The sequence below is a fragment of the Petromyzon marinus genome, chromosome 20 (assembly GCF_048934315.1).
Source record: "Petromyzon marinus isolate PM22_M1 ecotype Great Lakes invasive population chromosome 20, UKy_Petmar_22M1.pri1.0, whole genome shotgun sequence".
Lineage (NCBI taxonomy): Eukaryota > Metazoa > Chordata > Hyperoartia > Petromyzontiformes > Petromyzontidae > Petromyzon > Petromyzon marinus.
In genome coordinates, this window is record NC_133686.1 from 6,302,160 (window position 1) to 6,308,307 (window position 6,148).

The following is a 6,148-nucleotide window of genomic DNA, read 5'->3' on the forward strand; positions in this document are numbered from 1 at the left end:
GACCATCAATGTGCAGTATAATACAATTCATTGTGATGGTCTGCACTTTAATGTCTGCAACCTCGTTCCGAAATCCACACATATTGACAACCTCTTTATTCAAGGTGGTCGCTTATCCACCAAGCACTATCCAGGCTCATCCCAGCTTATCTTCCGAGATGTGACACTAACAGGGAGTGGGGAGGGGGAATTCCTTCGGTGATTTTGTCATCGACTTTGTTCACAGTTGTGTTTCATAATTCACTCCAAATATTCAAATAACCATGATGTAAGTTTGTGGTCACAATGTACATAAGTACCTTAAAGGTCCATTACTCAACCTTCCTGCTCTCCAGCAAGGCTCGCCTACACTTATGCAATATGTTTTTATCTTGGGTTTTTTTTTATCAAAAATATATATGCGGTGGAGTTGTGGTGCAGTGACTACCGAACTACGCTGTGGACCCAACAAGTGTGAGTTAAATTCCCGGTCACGGCTAACCTCACAGTCAGTGGGGAGTTATACTGGTAGGAACCTCCTGGTTACACCAGTAGCCCACAGGGGATTATTGTGTCCGTCCGTCCGTCGTGCATCCAAAAATGGGAGAGGTGGGGCTAGGTGGGGAGAGGTGGGGCTGGGTGGGGAGGGGCTGTGTGGGGAGGGGCTGGGTGGGTAGGGGCTGGGTGGGGAGGGGCTGGTCACCCCGTGGTGCCCTTATAAAACTCAACGTTTAACCTACTCACGCCGGCTTGTGGCCGCCCTCACAGTCGGGCATATTTGCGGAATACACCACGTGGTGCCGCCGTTGACCCTGGCCATTGACCGAGCAACCCAACGTTCCTACCAGCTCCCTCAGCAGTAGAATGTGTTATATGAACCGGTCCGAGGTCTCCTCTAATTTCACCAACCTGCACTGAGCAGAGTGGTGAAGTATGTAAAAAACACGGATAGGATGTGACAGACGTCCATCGAACAGTGGAGTGACAAGGGGCCTGTACATTGCGAAATGTTTACTTATTTATTGTTATGATTACTGAACGTTAGCTATTTTAAATACCACGTGTATACAAAGTTAATTGTATTTTTTAAATAATAATCTTTTCAAATAGAATACCTACTATAATCACCCAGGAGTGTTCTTAACGCTCCTGACGTCACTACACATCGACCAGCCCCCCTAATTAATATTCATGAGCAGGTGACGTCTTCCAAATGGACACCCCTCCCCCACTACTCATTAATAATCACGAGCGGGTGACGTCACTCAATATGGAGCACTCCCCCTCCATTAATAATCATGAGCAAGTGACGTCACTCCACATCGAACAGCCCCCCTCGTTAATAATCATGATCAGGTGACGTCACTCCACATCGAACAGCCCCCCTAATTAAGAATCATTATAAGGTGACGTCCTCCAAATGGACACCCCCCCCCATTCATAATAATTAGCGGCTGACGTCACTCCACATGGGCGGGGGGCGTGGCGTCAACTCAGAACCCTCACGTCATCACGTGATCTCCGTAACGCTGCTGTTGAGACATTAAAGTAAAAAGGACGTCACGATGTTATTCTTTGGGTCTTTCGGTAAAGTCACGTAGATAGGTTCAAAGAAAATAACAAAAAAACTACGACGTTTCCATTTCACCACTATCTACGTGACTTTACCGAAAGACCCAAAGAATATCAATTCCTGCAGTCACGAAAGCTTTAAGGCAAGACGTCACGATGAACAAGGGATTATAACCTTAAAATGAAATAGGTCTGTGTCACCGCGCCCTTACAAATCGCACACGCATTGATGCAATGAATGTCACGTCGCGGTCTGCTTTTGGCTTGCAAGTTTCAGATTTACCGCAATACACCCATCCTTGGACGGGAAAAAGGCGAGTTTACGTATGAACGTTGTATTTTTGTATGTTAAACCATTACTGATTATTATACAAATTAATAATAAATGCACACAATTTCATTATTTATCCAGGAAAGCCACACTGAGTCGTACGACCTCTTTTCTAGTCCTGCATTGGGTTTTGATTTTCAGACGATTACAGCCAATCAATGAGAATTTATACAAGTGGGAGGAAATGCAGCCGGAGAAACCCCACGTAAGTGAGGGGCGGCGGGGAAACTCTATCCCCGTACAGTTGGAAACAGATGGTGATTAGTCCACTTGCTCGACTGCCTTCTAGCATCTCGACGCCCATTGGAATGGAGTTTCACACCATTTGTGTGATCGACCAACGTGCATAGCCACCGGACACCTCTAAATGTACAAAACGTGTATTGTTTATGTAAACTGCTTAGAAAATAATATATACTGTACACTATTGATGGGCAAAAGGCTAGTGCCAGTTACAAAATCGGGTTTATATGTGCGCCTGCTAGGAGTCAGAGAGACCGGATAATCACACTGCATTCCCACGCTGAAGTCGTTTGGGCCAAAATGCCACAAGGAAATGCTTGACGCATGCCACTGACGCACATTTACATTAAACGAGACCGTTCTTGCAAGTCTACACAATCAAGCACTGTCCCTTCTTGTGCAGCATAGTAGGTAAGAGTTTGCCATCAGTGTTGTTGGATACGGAGTCAGAAACCTGGGCAACTTGGCAAACTCAAGCAACTGCCACACTGACCGTGATAATCAACACAGAAATGGGACAATGATACGGCACGTCCACCCTGTGTCTTTGTTAATGGTTCCATTTACAAATCCTGCAGTGCCTCAAGTTCAGTTACGACACAGTAAACATTAAAAGCCATGCATCATCAATTAAAATCGATAAATAGGCTTACGAAACACGTAGTAAATCGTGAGTGTGTGAAATTATTATGATAATGATTGTATGACAATCAAAATCTGTACACACAATGGGATGGTAATGTTTATTTTATGCTAAAGAAGAAGCGAACAAAATGTATAATCGAGAGAGAAAGCAACACAATAATATAAACAAAATTGAAAGAAAAAAAGATTCAAAATAATAGAATATCTGACAGTAGCGTGGAACCAGAATTGTGACAATCCATAGAATCATTGGGGTGGGGTTGAATTTTGTATTTCAACTACACAACCACTACTCCTACAACGGTTCTACACACATACTAATATTTTATTTTCCTATTCTCCTCCACGCCTTCACCAACCCCCACTGACCAGCATGGTGAAGCATGGTCAATCAACCCCCCTTCCCTGCTCCTCAGATTAGCATGGTCGGCTACGTACGGTGCCAAAGAAGTTTAACATACAGTACATACATACATGGATTGATGATGGGCTATTCATTGTTTCTGGTTAATTTATTCGTGCATGGTGTACAGAAACTACAATTAAGAAACAATATAAAATAATTATATGAAAAGGGGTTCTATTTTACACATTGGTTTCATATCACATGCGTCGCACATGTGAAACATCCCCTAAGAGGATCTGCTGAAGATATGAGAAAGGTGATCCTGCAAGGGGAAATGTAAGCGAATCGGGGGATAGGATGAAAAAATATAGATTGGCAGAGCAATGTAAGCAGTTGGACAGCACTCTCTTTAAGAGGGAGAGAGATGTTTAAAATCGCAAAAAGATGGAAAGTATCAGGGACGGTCATCAATCCTCAACCCAGATAGGTGATTTCACATGATAGATGCCAGGCAAAGAGAACTGAAGCCACAGTCAAAACGACAAGTCCGAGTTGCAAGTATAATGTTGTTTAACCAGGCGAGAATTCAAGAGACCAGTGTAGTCCCGTGTGGACGTGACCTAGATCACCAAAATGACAAAAGCAACACAAATAAAGCACAGCAATGACGTAAATCGAAATCAGACAAAAACAAATATATCGCTTAGAGGAATGGTAAACATTGCACAAGTGTAAATCAAGGGTAAATCAAGGGTAAATATAAAATTCCTTGAAGCGCAAATCAGCTCGGGCTGAGCGATACATGAGCATGCTAACAAGACAAGGCATTCTCTTTAATCTACAAATTTTCGTTTGAATTCCACCTCGGGATGACCTTGAGAAATTTCCGTGCGAGGAATAATGATTTATTTCTGAAATGCGATAAGAATCAAGTATGTATGTCGGCGGTGGTGTAGAGAATGTGACGAATCGAATTTAACATACAGTTGATAATGATCATGTTGAGGATGACGGTTATGTAGAGGATGATGATTGACTAATACAGATAACGATGACGATGTGGAGGATAGTGACAACATTCATATGATAATTATAAAAGAGGCATAATGAACCTACAAATGATGCTGATCGTTAATCAACGTATACTTATGATGATTATCATACTGAAGGTGACGACATAGAGATGCTGTGATGTACATATTGATCATGATAATTATACACATAATAGCAACTCGGCAAGTTCTTGATCATCTTGTAATATTGTAAAAAATAAATCACTGCGATTGTCAATTATGACTTTTGATCACTGCAGTCCTATAGCATACTGCAGTACTGAGTCGTCACACGTGGTGATCGAGCACTTGGGTGGCAAGGGTTGGTGGATCCCGTAAAGATTTGTGAAGCTCCCAAAACCTGGGCTGTGACGTGGCCAGGAAGTAGCAGGGCAAGGTGGGTTCGTGAACCCATCTGTGCGGAGTGTAGAGTGTTCACCTCCACGTGTGCGTGGCTGATTTTGAGCAAACCACTCCGAATGAAACATGCATCATAATAATAATTTGGCCAAACATCCCAACCCACGACTCTCTTGAAAAAAAGTCTTGAAACCCAATTTAGCTTTCCTGAATAAAGGCTATCAATACATGCCATATATCTACTATAAAGAGTGAACTGGATTAATACGCCTATACTAATATTAGTATGCTATATATAACCTAACCATGATACAGTATATGATACACATACAAATATACTTCAAATTAGCCATGTATACTACAGTATGCACTACAACGCTTAATAATAACTGCCAATATTTTTCGTAAAGGATGCTGAACTGTCATTAAAAAAAAATATCCAGCGTCTCCCAAACTACATTCCTCACAAATCACCACAGTATATCTATCTATACGAGTTTACAACTCTTGTTCGTTAAAATGCAAATGGGGTCGATACACGCTAGACGTGTCTGATGATTGCGAAACACACGTCCCACGTAAATTAGAGGGCACGGATTTTAAGAAAAAATAAATAAAAAGATCAACACATTCGTCAATATCACTGTGGCATTAAAATGAAATCTATACTCCTGGCAACGTTTGGGACAATAGCCCTTCTTCATAGCACATGTGCTGTGAAGAAGGCAATGTTTCTGGCAATTACCCTTTATAGTACAAGATCATTGCCCGAAACGTCGCCTATTATACTGTATACCTTTCATTTTAAGGCAGTTATTTTGTTATTTGTGTGTTGTGCACCACCGCTAACGCAGCACATGATTTGTTACATTTGAATCAGCTGCTGTGTACGTCACGTGGAACACAAGGCAAACATAAAGATCCCCCGTATAGCCTGTAACATATTGTTGGGGCAAGTGCTATTAGCGAGCACTTATGAAAGCCGGAACGGCACACGAAGAGGTGGGTGGCCAGCACCACGCACGGCCGCCTTTGTCTCCCCCCAGTGGCGATGTTTAGACATCGCACTAGATGCTCATTTGAGGCTGAGTCGACCTGGGGGGGGGCAGGACCGGTTCAGATAATCGTCACTGTTGGTGTTGGCCGTGAGCGGGAATCGAACGTGGGTCGCCAGGTTCGTAGCGCAGCGCGCTGACCGCTACACCACCGCTCCCCATACACAGACACACGCACACAAGATCTATTTTTCAATTGGAAATAGACCTCTCCACGTCACTATGGCAATCATCAGGCGCGTGTTGCCTGTAATGGGTAACCATTGAACAGACGTGCCGTGGTGGGCAGTGAATACTGGGGTTAGCAGAATCCGGGAGCAATGGGCATTCAAGCTCTCGGTCCACGTGTTTTCAGGTTTTATACCACACGTGTTGTTCGGCGTGATGTCCGACGTTTCGCTCCAATGCGCTGGGAGCTTTTTTTTTCAGTTCCCGACCGTTTTTTAACGGAAGCTCTCGGCACATGGGGCGAAACGTCGGACATGGGTTGAAGAAACTCCCAGCACATTGAGCGAAACGTCGGAACATCGTGCCCTACCGTACAGCACAACCGCGAAGACCCTTA